The sequence below is a fragment of the Oryctolagus cuniculus genome, chromosome 7 (assembly GCF_051225735.1).
Source record: "Oryctolagus cuniculus isolate XC-2025 breed Fujian yellow rabbit chromosome 7, ASM5122573v1, whole genome shotgun sequence".
NCBI lineage: Eukaryota > Metazoa > Chordata > Mammalia > Lagomorpha > Leporidae > Oryctolagus > Oryctolagus cuniculus.
The window spans coordinates 81,460,098-81,475,074 of NC_142873.1; the positions used below are offsets into that span (position 1 = coordinate 81,460,098).

General features: G+C 45.4%; 1 protein-coding gene across 15 annotated transcripts in view; it reads right to left on the reverse strand.

Moving 5' to 3' along the window:
- Positions 1–14,977, reverse strand: part of LRRC8D (leucine rich repeat containing 8 VRAC subunit D) — a 134,018-nt gene that overhangs the window by 98,117 nt on the left and 20,924 nt on the right. For 12 of the 15 annotated variants that reach the window (XM_051856259.3, XM_051856258.3, XM_051856257.3 and 9 more), the window contains one exon: positions 7,959–8,105. The exons of 1 other annotated variant lie outside the window; for it this stretch is intronic. The gene's annotated coding sequence lies outside the window, so the exon portion shown is untranslated. Of the gene's footprint in view, positions 1–7,958; positions 8,106–8,391; positions 8,776–14,977 lie in introns of those variants that run through there. 2 more of the 15 variants (XM_017346104.4, XM_017346101.4) reach the window with 2 other exon arrangements.

The following is a 14,977-nucleotide window of genomic DNA, read 5'->3' on the forward strand; positions in this document are numbered from 1 at the left end:
CTATTTATCACAGTGTACTGCTGCAAAATGCCTGAAATTCTAAGTTCCAGTCAACGGTTTATATGTCTTGTCCTGTGAGGTCAGGCTCTGGGGCACATTCACAGTTTTCATCCTCAGAGTGAGTGTATCACAATGCCTGGTACCCAGGAGGAGGAGGAAGACAGGGAACTAAGATCTAACCATTCGGAGCTCAGCACGTATCTGTTGAACCATGAAGCAGCTTGGCTGTCAATTATAGAATAATCAACTAAGGCAGGAGAGGCTGGGAGCACAGGTGGATCGGACAGCTGGTGAGGGGAGCAGAGAGGAATCTGAATGAGAAGTGGGAAGCCCCTGTGCTGAGGGAGCCCTCCAGCACAGGTGTAAGGTCACTAGCTGGGGCTGTTGATCAAACTCGGGTGAATACCTAACAAACCCCGCTTAAAGTGCAACAGGAGAACAATTCTGACAATCCACAGGCATCGGTCTTATCTGTCTAAGCAGGCCTTGGACATTCTATAATTTTATCATGCTTCGTGCAAGTGGAATAAACCTCAGTAGTTAATTAAAAGACTGCAACTATCTCCTATATCCAAAGCACTTTAAGAACTACATACTAAAGAAAAAAATAATACAGCCTATCTATTACCCATATAATCTACAACTCATGGCCAAGGGCAACATTTTAGGTCTAGACTAAGCCTGTCATACAATATTTTAAGACAATGATGTGTCCCCATAATGATTTCAAATTTATTTATAATGATAAGCCATGTTATGTACAACATGATTTCATCACATTTTATAAACTAAGGAAAAAGCACTTAGTACTCTACATAGGCATGCAAATACCACTCATCAAATAAAGCGATCTGCCATTCAGTGAGACACAAGTTGGAGACAGCAGGAGGAAGGAGACTCAGTGAGAGGTAAGAACAGACAGGAGCAGAGTAAACTTGGAGAAAATCAAGTTAAAATGGAGAAGCTTTCCCAATAATACAGAGACATCTATAATTAACAGGCTTTCAAGAGTAGTCACCCATGTATTACAGCATCACACCTCATAAAACATTCATTCAAAAGCCATACCAGGAATGTACCTCTCAGCTCCAGAAGCACACACGGAGCACCAGAGAACAAAGAGAAGTCTTTGAAGTGAGACACCATTGCCCTACAAAATGACCAAGTGTGAAAGGGAGCCACACTGCGGAAGGAAAATACAGCAGAAAATGTAATGTTGGGAATGTTAAACTAAATTATGTTACCAAACAAGTAAATTAAAGAATGCTCTCGGATAAGCAGAAAATACATTGGTAGGTGGAAAGAGTTAACACGTGCAAATAAAGACAAGAAATCTGCCTAAAAATAATCTTAAGCATCTTTGAACTTTTAAATTTATATTAGTATATTAGTCTTGCAAATAAGACCAAGTTATGTAAGTGCACATGAAAAAGAAGTCCTGCTAATAATGTGCAGTTATATGAATGTGCATGTGACAATTAAAATAGTACATCAAAGGCTGGGAACACACAAGGAAGTCAACTGAACACAACAGACTGCAGAAAAAGACCTCTATGCATGTGCTCTTAGATCCTAGAGGTAACACCAAAAATCTGTGGAGAAAGAATGCATCATTTAATAAACTGAGTCAGAATATAACCTGTTTTTATTTTGGTTTGGTTTTTGATTGATTTAAAAGGTAGCAAGGAGAGGGAGAGAGGGAGAGAGGGAGAGAGGGAGAGAGGGAGAGAGGGAGAGAGGGAGAGAGGGAGAGGGGGAGAGGGGGAGAGGGGGGAGAGAGAGAGAGAGACAGAGAGACAGAGAATCTTCCATTTACCGGTTCACTGCCCAACTATCTGCAACAGCCAGGCCTGGGACAAGCCAATGTTAGGAACCCAGAATTCAGTCTGGATTTCCCACATGGGTGGTAGGGTCCCAAGCAACTGAGTCATCATCTGGTGCCTCCAGAATGCACAAGGGAAGGAAGCTGGATCAGAAGCAGAGGCAGAACTCAAACCCAGGCACTGTGATATGGGGTGCAGGCAACCCAAGCAGCAACTTAACTACTATGCCAAATGCCTGCCCCATGACCACTTTTTTTTTTTTTTAATAAAAGCTTAATAATATGTTCTATCTCAAATTCCAAATAGTTGGAAATTGAAATGGTAAGAACAAAGCCATAAGGTTAATAAAAGAAAGTGAAGAGAGATGATACTATAAGGCCAGAATAGGAAAGTACTCCTAAAATGACTCAAAATGCACAAGTCACAGAAATATTAAAAACTGATGGGTTCAACCACAGTAAAACTAAGTCTTTTTTACAGATTTATTTATGTATTTGAAATCCGCAGTGACAGAAAGCGAGGCAGAAAGAGAGACAGAGACAGAGAGATATTCCATCTCGTTCACTCACTAAATGGTCACCAACAGCCAGAGTAGGGCCAGACCAAAACCAGCAGCCAAGAACTCCATCCTGGTCTCCCACACAGGTGGCAGGAGCCCAAGCACTAGGGCCATCTTCCGCTGGGCTGCACTTAGAGCAGTCAGGACTCGAATTGGTGCTCGAGCTGGAATGCTGGCATCACAAGTATCAGCTTCACCTGCCATGCCACAACGCATGCCCAGATTAAGTATTTGCCCGTATAGGCACCACAGGGTTATCAGAGAAGTCACATACTAGGAGAGAGTATGCACAGTACCTTCAGACAATGAAGGATTAGTTTCCAGAATATACAAGGAACTCCACAAAAACTCCTTCAAGGAACTTTTTGCAAGAAAAAGTCAAGAGACCCATTAGAAAAAGGAAGGGACTAAAGGCATGAGCAGATAATGCACAGAAAAGGGAAATTAAATGAATGAAAAGATGTTTGACCTCCCACTAATCAGAAAAAAAAGGCAAAAATCTAAATAAGAGGTATAATTAGGGGTAGGCACGTGGCGCAGCTGGTTAAGCTGATGCTGGCAGCCCATATGGAAGCCTCAGTTCACGTCCTGCCTGCTCTGTTTAGGATCCAGCTTCTTGCTAATATACTTGGGAAAACAGCAGAAGATAGTCCCAGTGCTTGTGCTCCCGCCACCCATGTGGGGGATCCTGAAGTTCATTGCTCTGGGCTTTGGCTTGGCCCATCCTTGGCTTCTGCGGTCATTTGGGGGAAATGAACCAGCAGATAGAAGATTTGTCTCTTCCTCTCTGTTGCTCTGCCTTTCAAGTCAATAAATAAATAACCTTTTAAATTGTTTTTAATTTTAAATTTTTAAAGAGATACAATTAGCATCAATCAAGACATTTATTAACAAGAAGTCATTAAACAGTACTGGTGGAGGTAAACCTTGACAACAACCTGCACAGTTCTTAGTAAAATCACTATGCATGTACTCTGTGATCAAGCAATGCAGCTCAATGCAGTCTCAAGAAACTCTCAATTAAGCCAAATTCCATTCACCTAGGTTCCTTAAAAAAAAAAAAAAAAAGAATACATGCTACTGGAAAGCTCAAGATATTTACAGAATGTTAATTCACATCCTTATTCCTGATGACTGCATATTTCTTATGATTTTAACTTAACCTTTGTTGGAAAGTTAGGTAGGACTATACATACTGTAATCATTGCTTTTCATCGGTGAGGTGAAGGACAGAGAAGGTAATTAAGAGATGCAGTGAAGAAAATGTCTTAGTGTTGGGGGTTGCACAAATCGAGGCTTTAGTTTGCTCATGTGACTCAAGTTAGTTACAGTCTCTGTCTACCTCGGTTTCTTCATGTAAAACAGGGATAGGATGCAGCCAGTAACAGTAATAGTAACAGAGAGTTGCAGATGATCCATGTAAACTGTCTGGCAAATATGAGGCATTCAATAAATAGGAAGTGTTTTTTTTTAACAGATAAAAGGAACTTGATGCCCTACCACTAATAGGTTCCAGTGCCCTGCTCAACCATCTTAAGCAAAATACCACGGTTACAACAACAGGCACGGAAACCAGAGACTGATTCAACAAGCACTTATGTGTCAGTGTTTCCCAAGGCAGGTTGGGGATAAATAAGGCAAACTGTAAAGGTTAAGGCTGGAAGCCTCTCTGGGCTCCTGGGAAAGGACTACAAGCCTGCTGCTGGTGGCTGTGGCCGTGACAGTGTTGATTCTACAGTTGATGGGAGAGTCCTGGCTCCACAAACACGAGGAAGGAACATTGACAGAAACGCTGATGGGAAAATGCTCTTAGAAGAAATCCAGTTATCCATGACTGAGTCACTGCAAATATCTCCAAGCCAGCCATGAAAAACAATTAACCCGGAAACAAGATCAGATCCGAAGTCAGGACTTTGCACATCACCTACTTAATGGACAATGAAGAGAAAAGGTTCCACTTGGGATCCTTATGACGTGGATGACTAACATGCTATACGTGTTCATCACCATTTCAGCATTATTTCAGCCCACAGCTGTCTTACTTTGGGCCCAGATTCCCAATCTATGGACTTGAGGACCAGCACAGGTCTTTAAACTGAATCCCTGTCTCACACAGATGTACAAACACTATTTTGCAAACACAGGAAGATGTTCTGCTCATTACTTACTACATTTATTCATTTCAGTGGTATCAAATAATTATCTGATGAAAGATTTGTAATCACCAGAGAAAAGTAAAACTCAGAACAAGTCAAGAACTTTGACATCTTAATATAACAGCTTTTTGATTTTTCATAAGGGTTGAGAGCTACTTTACGGTTTATAATTTCTGACTGAGAAGGGAATTTATATTTTATGAAATGCATGAAGGAGAAAAAGGGAGGGTTTTGAGAAAATGAAAATTGTAACTTGCATTTATCTCCATTTCTAGCCCACTCCTGCCCATTAACTTTTCCTTGGCATTTAACATCAAAGCTAGTTACCCTTTCAGTCTCAGCCTCTCCGTCGGAAGAGACACACAACTAGCCCATAAGCCATTGCAACTCACCAGCATAGACAGAAATGTCAGCGCATGGGGAGTCAGGGAAGTAAACATGTATCACTTCATTCCTCCCTTACAAAAGAAACAGCACTCATCCTTTCTTCTCCTCCTCCCCATGTTCTGACACAGTTCTCTGGACAGGAAGTTACAGACCAGCACAAATGTTCCAATTATTGAAGAGAACAAAAAAATCGTATGCAGCATTTCCCAATGAAAATGCACTGTAAACTTTAATTTGTATTCTTCCAGATGCAACACTAAAACCTCGGCTGGAAAGCGCCAACTTTGAACACCACAATAAGAAAATAAGAAAATAAACGTGCTTCCATCTAGGGACTATCAAAAAATATTGAATATATAATTTAAAATTATATGGTTTTATCCACATTTTTCTGTAATGTGGACTTCCCAGTAGGTTACCCAGAGCTGGGGTGAGAGAGTCAGGGGTATATAAGCTAACAGTGGTAGTGGGGTGTGGGGAGAGTCACATACATTATGTATTAATTAATTTATTTTAGGGGATAGCAACTCCCCTAGGGGTAAAGCAGACATACCAATCTGATCCCTCAAAAGGCAAATGATATCTGTAAATTAAAATATATCATTAGGACTTTGGCAGCAAAAATACAAATTACATCGATGTAAACACAGCTAAACCTAGTCATAGACACAGAGAAGTATACATTTCAAATACTTGAAAAGTAACCAAAACAACAAAAAAAGAAAGGTCTGGGGAAAGCCCTGGAGATTTGCTATGGTTTATCTCACTGATCGGCTCTCTTGGGGATGGCCAAGGACCACCTGAGTCATCAGCAGATCAGTCCCTTTCCGGCTTCTACCAGAGCCAAGGACTGTTCAAGTCCTAGCACCTTCCCGAGTGCTTACAACATTCTGTGCAGCTTGCCTGTTAAGAACCTTCAGATGTGGAGTAAACGTTGACTGAATGTTTGCCGATGTGACCACTGACCAGTCCTGTCCCAGCAGCCCCAGTTCTCTCTCTCCATAAATTTGAGTACGTGAATTCTATTTCACCACACTGGCGAAAGGATCAACGAGTTGTAAACAAGACACAGACAGTATGTTCCATAAAGAGCAAACGACAACCTAAAGGCCGGGACTGTTGCTCCTGAGTTCAAATTCTATTAGAGTGCCAGTGGGCGCTATTCCCAAGCAGGAGGCAGGTTTGAAGTGTCACAAAAGCTGAGTGATGGATGCTGAAGAAATCCTCTAAATAAATGAAAAATCAGAAGTCAAGACGCTACAGTCGTGTAGGTCTTTCAAGAGCCTCTTTTGATGGCTTGTTTTCACTTTCATCTTGTGATGTGATTGGCAAGCAAAGAGGTATAAACAGACATCTCACAGTGAGACTCAAACTTTAGAAGTCCATGTCTAGCTATCTAGTAAGGGTGAAATTAATTGCTCAGTTTTTATAGTATGTCTTGGCTACTTACAGCTAATACAATTAGGATAATCATCGATGTTATCACAATGCTCAAAGCTGCTACATTTTAAAAGGGATTAAAGTTCTCAAGGACTATTAGATTAATGAGATCTCAGAATTCAAATTACCTCCAGACTGCTGATATGGGAAAGAACAGGAAGGGAGGGAGTGACAGAAATCTATCAGCCTGCCTGAGTATGAAAGATCTTCCCTTAACAGGAAAATTCATTTGAATTTAAAGCAGTAAATAGATTTTTATTATACACTGTCAGCACTAAAATGGTACAGTTTGGACCAGACCAAGGCCAGGTACCCTCTCTGGGTGATAAGGACCCAAATATTTGCACCATCCCCGCTACTTCCCAGGGTACACACTAATTGAGAGCAGAGGCAGGACTCGAACCCACGCACTGCAAGATGGGATGCAGGCAGTCCACACAGCCTTCACGGGGCCAGACCTATGAACTTAAACTTTACAATTAGCCCTGCCTCATGCTAGCAAGACACCCCTCTTCGGCAGACTCAAATTCCTCCCCTCTCGTCATCTGCTCGCATCTCTTCCTCTGAAATGAAGACTAAGATGCCACTGGCTTTAATATTGTTCAGTCAATCCGAGGTCATGTAATCACCCCATACACTGATTCTTCCCAGACATTCCACCTCCTCTCCTGCCCTCTCTAAGACCCGAGTCTCACCAAGTGCATAAATATAGGCCCCGAAACAAGGCCAGGCTTTCACCGGGGAAGAAGGCAGTTTGACTTCTCTGCAGAGAACAGTGCAGTCAGGAAAAGGAAGAAGGAGAAAGCCTATAGCAGGAAATCAACACTCTCCCTAGCATTTTGTCCTGCCATGAACATCTGAGCTGGAACCAGACATAGATGTGAAATTAACATCTACCTGGTGAATTTAGGCAAACTCATTCTCCATGTCACTCTGATGACACATGGAAGTTCATAAATAAAGATGCCTTCTGTCTCCACAAGGGACCCTGGCTGAGAAACTACAGTGGTGCTCACAAGTCAGACACCAGACTAAACACCTCCCAACTTGCTGCTGTCTCTCACTCCAGCTCCCTGCCTTCGTGGGGTGATGCGTGCGCACCACCAGCCTCTGAGGGCTTCGCTGTCCCCAAATACACAGCAAGGGCCCGGGCACCCCGGGGGGCATTTCTGAGCCTGGGCACCACCTTGCTCTCCTCTCCACGCTTCACGCACAGCTCATTCTCATCTTCCTCCCGCCCCACCCTACCCCCCCACTCGCACAGCCACCCTCGCCTTGCACCACCCCCAGTCACACCCAACAGCCAGAACTATTATAGTTATAACCCTAGGTCGAGCAGGAGCAGCGGCAGCAGCAAGAGCCCAAAGGGCAGCTGAGGACTCCCGGGAAGCGGGCACAGGCGGCCCTGAACAGCCCAGGGCAGCCCAGATTGGAACACGCCTGCCCAGGGGTAGAGCCTCAGCAGGTCCCAATGCAGCCCTGCCCGATGCCCCGGCCGGGCGGTGCAGAGCTGGGGGAAAGCAGTGGGGGTGGGAGGCAACCAAGAGAACCCACGCAAGCGGTCCCAGTGATCCCTGACCCCGGCCCGCGCACCTGGACCAGGCGGCCACCCTGCGTCCTCAGGGCGCTCTCCGGGGACCGAGCTTCGGGCGGGCTCAGCAGGCTGGAACCGCGGCGACGGGAGCCTTCACTCCTCCATCCCGGGACCGGCGCGGCACGTTAAACACAGCCGGGCACTTCCTGTTTGAAAACGGGAGAGAAAGAGCTAGAGCGACCCGAGTGTTGGCGGCGCAGAGGGAGGGACAAGGACGGGCGGGCAGGCGGGCGAGGGGCTCGGCTTGCACAACCACGCGCTCCGGCGGCGGCGACCCCGCCACACCGGCTCCCGGGCGGGCGGCCCAGCCGGGCCGGGCCTCCCCCTGCTGGCGGCCTCCCGCCCGCCACCCGCCACCCGCCACCCGCCGCCCGCTCGCTCGCAGCCCTTCCGTTTCCAGCAGCTGCCTGGGTTCTCGCTGCCCACATGTACCTAAGTCAGTGGCCTCGGTGGCTACGGGCGAGCGGGCGCGCAGGGAGTCGGCCTCCTGTTCTTCCGTCACCTCCCCACCCGACCCGGGTCCACGAAAAGAAGCACCTCGGGGAAGGTGTACAGGCGCGGGCGAGCCTCTCCAGGGGAGTGGAGGCTGGAGTTATGCAAATTTCCAAAGTTTAAGAGCTACATCCCAGTATAGCCCCTGCAGCCCGGAGCACACAAGGAACGCGCTTCGGGATGGGAAGTGACTTGTCTTGTCCCTGGCTGACTCAAGAGACCGTGTGCGCAGCTGCCACCAAGTGCAGCACACAAAACCCCCGACCCCTCGGTGCTCTGGGTGCCCCCTGGGTCTCTACTGAGATCAACCTCATGCCCGCGGTCTGCCTGTTTTTACAAATGCATTTCCACGTGGAACAGAACGTCACAGTGAGTCTTTCCCGAAAAACACTCTCCCCGCGAATGAAAAACATTCTCTGTGCCTATGAGTCACTGACAAGTTCCAAAGTCTTGGGCTTACGTGCATTGTGTTGAACTGGGATATTAGTGAACTTCAGGCCAGTGTTAAAAACAACAGCCAACAGACGTTCAAGAATGCGCCACCCGCAGAGCGCTGCTCCAGGAGTGTGCAGTTGTAACGCTCCTGCCCTGGCACACAGGCCCGCACAGGACCATCTCTGACAAATGGCTCCTTTATCATCAAACTGTTGGCTTGAATAAAAGTCATTCACGTTTCCAAATCCAAAGTAGAGAACAGAATATAAAGGATGCTTATTCTGCCCAAAAAGTCACATCTCTGCTGAAGTCAAAAGAAACTAATGCATATTAAGTTTCCACCCAGAGCTAAAGAGCTCCCACTTGAATATCTTCTTGGACTCCACATTCCCCAACAGAATTTCATGTGTTCTAGCCCCATATTCCCAAATGAGCAAATAGACTCAGAGAAGTTAAGGAACTGTCCAGATGTCTGGGTTAGACAATCGTCAAATGTAGGGTTGAACTCAGGTCTTTGCTGAGGGTAAAATCTGGGCCATTTCCTCCAGGCTTTCAATTTATGCATTCTTGAAACAATAATGAAAAGTCACGCCAGGCAACCATCTCCGTACAATCCTGCAATTCGCAGGCCATCGCTGTTGAGCAAGCTGGCTTCTTTGCCCATCTGAATGGTGTGTGTACCTTGCTTACTCGAGCTGAGCACACCGTGCTGTCCATTACCCATTACTGGCTCTGTCAGCCTTTTTACAATTATTTGGTGGCAAAAGTTCAATAGGTCCTAGGATAGCCACTCATATGCCAAGGTACAAAGTCTGCGCAGATCAGAACCTAATCAGCTGACCAATATTTGTTCCCTGAATGCTTTTTTTCTTTAACTGGGGCTTCTGAAGAAGAAAGCAATTACTACTCACAAAACCAAATACATGGCTTCAACTCTGAGTAAAATTGAGTAGACAATTTCTCCTTTTCTCTTGCCATCTGCTTTAGCCCTCAGCTCCCTCACCTATCCGTAGCATGCTATCTGCCTTCTAATGCAGTCCTAGTTGGTGCAGTTCTGGCCATTGCAGCCATTTGGGGAGTGAACTAACAGATGGGAGATTCTCTCTCTCTCTCTCTCTCTCTTTCAAATAAATATTAAAAAAAAAATAACTCAGCCTTTCAAAAATAAATAAATCTTTTTTTTTTTATAAGAAAACAAAAAGAGGTTAAGAATCTTGGCAACAACGATGCCTGCAGACACTTGCAGAGAGAGTGAGGGAGTGAACTGCAACTCACCCACTCTTCCCTATCATATCCTGGAGTTCTGAGATGAACTGTAGATGCACTGCTAGGGCAACAGCCTTCAGCTATGGCAGGGCTGGGGAGAGGGGTTGCAGACTCAGTGAGATGCCTTCCTATCCTTCAAGCGCTCACAGACTAATGACAGCCTCTTCCTATAAACTCACCAAGAGGCCTTAGTGTCCTTTTAGGATCCTGCTCTGTCCACTGTCCACCTTGTCCATTCACCAGTGCCTTGCTCACCTTGGACCTGTCAATTCTTCATCTCTCTTCACAAACTAAATTCTTCTTCCCAAACAGTTGCCATTTCTCTCTAACAAACTACTCAGTGTGGGGACTAGGGGGAAAAAATAAAGGTGTGAAAAAGCATATTTCACTCAAAACTTCTCTTATTTTAAAAATGCCGTTAAGGCTGGTGCTATGGCATAGAAGGCTAAGCCTTTGCCTGCAGTGCCGGCATCCCACATGGGCGCTGGCTCAAGTCCAGCTGCTCCACTCTGATCCTAATGGGCTGGGAAAGCATTGGAAGATGGCCCAAGTGCTTGGGCCCCTGTGCTGACATGGGACATCCAGAAGAAGCTCCTGGCTTCAGATCGGCCAAGGTCTGACTGTCTGGAACCAGAGGATGGAAGACCTCTCTCTATCTTTCCTTCTCTGTGACTCTGCCTCTCAAATACATAAATAAATCTTTAAAAATAAAAAGTAGATAAACAAGCTGTCAATATTTATCATGTTTTCAAGAACAGAATTCTATTTTAAAATATCTTTTGGTGGGGCATGCCTTGTGGTGTAGCAGGTAATACCACGGCCTAGGATGCTGGTAACCCACATGGGTGCCAGGGTAAGGCCCAGCTGCTCCACATTCAATCCAGATCACTGCTAATGTGCCTAGGAAAGCAGGATGACGGCCCAAATACTTGGGACCCTGTCACCCACATGGGAGACTTGGATGAAGCTCCTGGCTCCGGACTTCTGCCCGGCCAAGCCCTGGCTACTGTAGCCATCTGCAGAGTGAACCAGCAGATGGAAGATCTCCGCCCCCCACCCCAAGTCTTTCAAAATAAATAAATCTTAAAAAAAAGAAAAAAAACTTTTGGTATCCCTGTCCTCATTGTATTATCCATATCTGCAAGAGCCTCCCTCTCCCCCCAAAAATGAAAGAAAACAAAACCTCTGAAGAACACTACAGGTGAGAAAAGACAAGGAAACAGGGTTGAATTAACCTGCAGAGCCTTAGTTTCTGTCCTCAGGAACTCACAGGACTAAACTACCTACCTTTTACAAGTCTGAGTTTAGAAAGATTCAATCATTCTTGCAAAAGCGGTCAACAGCAAATTAGGCCTGTGTTGTCTGAGCACCATGTCGACAAATGACACACATTATTAGCGAACAAAATACAGAAGTGCATCTGGGGGGGAGTCTTGGAACCACATTTGCTTTTGCTGTGTTCATTCACACTTGCATCTCTAACTCTCCACCTGGGCGGTAACCAGTTATGGGGGACGTGCACTCTGAGATGGACCCCAAAGCTCACAGCGGGCAGAACACACCCCAATCCCTGACATTGTCTCCCAACCCTACGCACAAGGCCTAAGCAGCACATCTGACTCCCCCATGGGACGGCTTTCTCCTCTGTGCTTCATGGAGGAAGGTTTTTTCCTTGCGGCTGCTGAGTAGGGGAAACAAAGTTAAAATCACAGGCTCCATCCAAGAAGAAACAAGTTCCCACATAGGCAGGATGGAGGCCACAAAAGATAGAATTGACTTCACCAGCATCCGGGAGGCTCACTCTGAAAGTCTCCATTCTGTAGGTACCACAGCCCAGGAGTGAAGGCAGTAACGGTGTCAGAAGCTGTAAACTAAGTTACAAGAGCTCACTCTTCTGAGGACTCGTGGGTGTGGAGGAGGAAATGATACACTCGGCTACAGAAAAAAGAAAAAAGGCTACTTGTCTTTCTTTAAGTAAAAAAGTAAAACTTCTTACTTTGGTAGTTCAAAATGCTTGCACAGATTTCTCTGTGTGCCGATCAGGATTCTTGGTGTCTAATACAGATGATTTTTGCAAAAAAGAAAATGAAAAATGACAGTATTTCTGGCTACCCACAGGATGGCCTCTGTCTTAGCTGCCTTCACGGTTCAGTGTCCTTGTGTCAATCTTCACCTCCAGCATAGGACAGGTAACAGGATTTCCCGGGAAGGAGGTCTCCGGTACTCAGGCTCCCCCCTGGCCTCTGCAAAACCTGGGCCATGGCTTTCAAGGAAGCCTTTTGCAGAGCCAACTGGCTGGCTTGATTGGCATTACTCACAGAGTGTAATTAGTCATCTTCAAGGAGCCAGAGTAAGTGTCATTTCCCATGGCCAAGTGTAGCAAGCGGCTGTATCATGCCTTTTTTTTTTTTTTTTTGACAGGCAGAGTGGACAGTGAGATAGAGAGAGACAGAGAGAAAGGTCTTCCTTTGCCGTTGGTTCACCCTCCAATGGCCACCGCAGTCGGCGCGCTGTGGCCAGCGCACCGCGCTGATCCAATGGCAGGAGCCAGGTACTTATCCTGGTCTCCCATGGGGTGCAGGGCCCAAGCACTTAGGCCATCCTCCACTGCCTTCCCTGGCCACAGCAGAGAGCTGGCCTGGAAGAGGGGCAACCGGGACAGAATCCGGCGCCCCAACCAGGACTAGAACCCGGTGTGCCGGCGCCGCAAAGCAGAGGATTAGCCTAGTGAGCCGTGGCGCCGGCTGTATCATGCTTTTTTTTAAAAAAAAAAAAAAAAAAAAAAAAAAAAAAAACCTGCGTGCAAGCTGGTGTAGGCTCCCTTTTGGGCACAGTGTTTCCTGTTTTTGAGCAAGCTGAGAAGGAAAGCACTACTTAAAGCACCCCAGAGCATGACTTGGAAGACTCAGCCGCAAGGGCCACAGGACCAGGGTCAGGCAGCCTGAGCAGGTATCTCCCTAGCTCAGTGCCAAGGTCTCCTCAGCTCTCCTCAGCTTCCAAACATACACCCCTTAACCCAATCACGGTGCACAAATCACCAACACTCACACAGGACAATGCCTCACGTGCTCTGCCTTACTGAATTCTCAGAACTGCCTTTGTCGGGAGAAGTCATTAGCATTGCTTTCCAGAAGAAACGGGGCTCACAGACGCTAAGCGCCACTCTGAAAGCAGCAGGTGATACAGCTGCAACTCACCCTGGTCTGTTCTACCTCTTAATTCATTTATTATTCAGTGCTATGTAACTCTTGCTCAGAAAACTCTTTTAAATCATAACTTGAAATGCTTTCTCTCAACCACATCACCTTGCCAAATTTAGGTAAAGTGTAATATAGAAACATGGAGTTTTACAACAGGCCAACCGAGTTTAAGCCATAGCCATGTAAATAGCTATAAATTAGGTTAAATATGCACTTGGGCTGCAGTTATTGTTTTATAAAATAATAAATAAAAATGTGATACACAAAACCTTAATGTATTTTTTTACCAAGTTTCCCCTCTCATTCTTTAGTTAGCATGCAAATATCTATGAAACGTGGGCCAGTTTTGTGATGCACTGTGATTTAGTGAATGTGATATGAAGGAAGGGTATGATGTCGCAGAGGTTTGACTAAATGCAAATACAGTGTACAGGTAAAGAGTGTTCTAGATGTTCCTGCACAGATGGCCAGCAATGAGCAACCTTGGGCTACTCACTGTCTGTTGATCATGACATGCATTGTGTAAACACTGTCCTACAAGCCAGCTTTCTTTGCAAGGATTGTTTTGTCTGTTCATTTTCTGTGGTGGGTATCTCCCCTTTCTTATTTTAAAGACTGTTTCAATTTTCTGTGGATACTCTGAAAGGATCGGCCCTAACAAGTTAAATAAATATAATGTTCATGAGTAAGAAAAGGAAAAAAAATGCTTTCAAAAATATGCCAGCATCTGAAAGAACACGCATCTGGAAGTAGCAACATATAGGAGTTGAGAGGGAATAAGTCACACGTCACTCCCTTGACTCCATCAACTCTCAAGCATCCGTTATGCTGATGTCCAGAAGAAGAGAAACTGTGTGAATAATTCTAGGTTGAAAACTTGAATACTTCAATTTTCATCTTTTTCCCCCGCATGTGGTAAAATGGCCAAGCCAAATAGCATGAAAGAGAAACAAAGTGCATGGAAAATCTAGAAACCTTAAGATGAACTTTTGAAAGTTTAATCATCAATTTTTTAAAAAATTATTGATTTGAAAGGTAGAGTGACAAGAGGAGGGAGGAGTAGAGATCTTCCATCCCTTGGTTCCCTCCCCAAGTAATAGCTGGTTCAGGGATAGGCCAAAGTCAGGGAGCCCAAATCCCATCCAGGTCTCCCACATGGGTGGCAGGAGCCCAAGCACTTGAAACATCGTCTGCTTCCATCCCAGACACATCAGCAGGAAGCCAGATTGGAAATGGAGCAACTGGGACTCGAACCTGCACTCTGATATGGGATGCCAAAGAAACAAGCAGCGTCTTAACTCATTGTGTCAAAACACCAGCCCGTTATCAATTTCTTAACTACTCCTATATTGATAAATGTTAACTACTTGATATGTATTAATTAGCTCAAAAATTCTGGTGACTAACCCTAAGAGGCAGGAATTATCATTATCTCCATATGTGTCATGAAAGAGACATAGAGATAAGGCACTCACTCAAACTCACACCGCTACACCAGAATTCAGGCAGCCTGGCTGACCATAGAGCTTATTTCAACCAACACATTTTATTACCAACAGGGCACAACTGGATGGGGTTTGCTTTCTCCAGCAGGAAAGCCCATGGGTACAGTATAATGGATATGG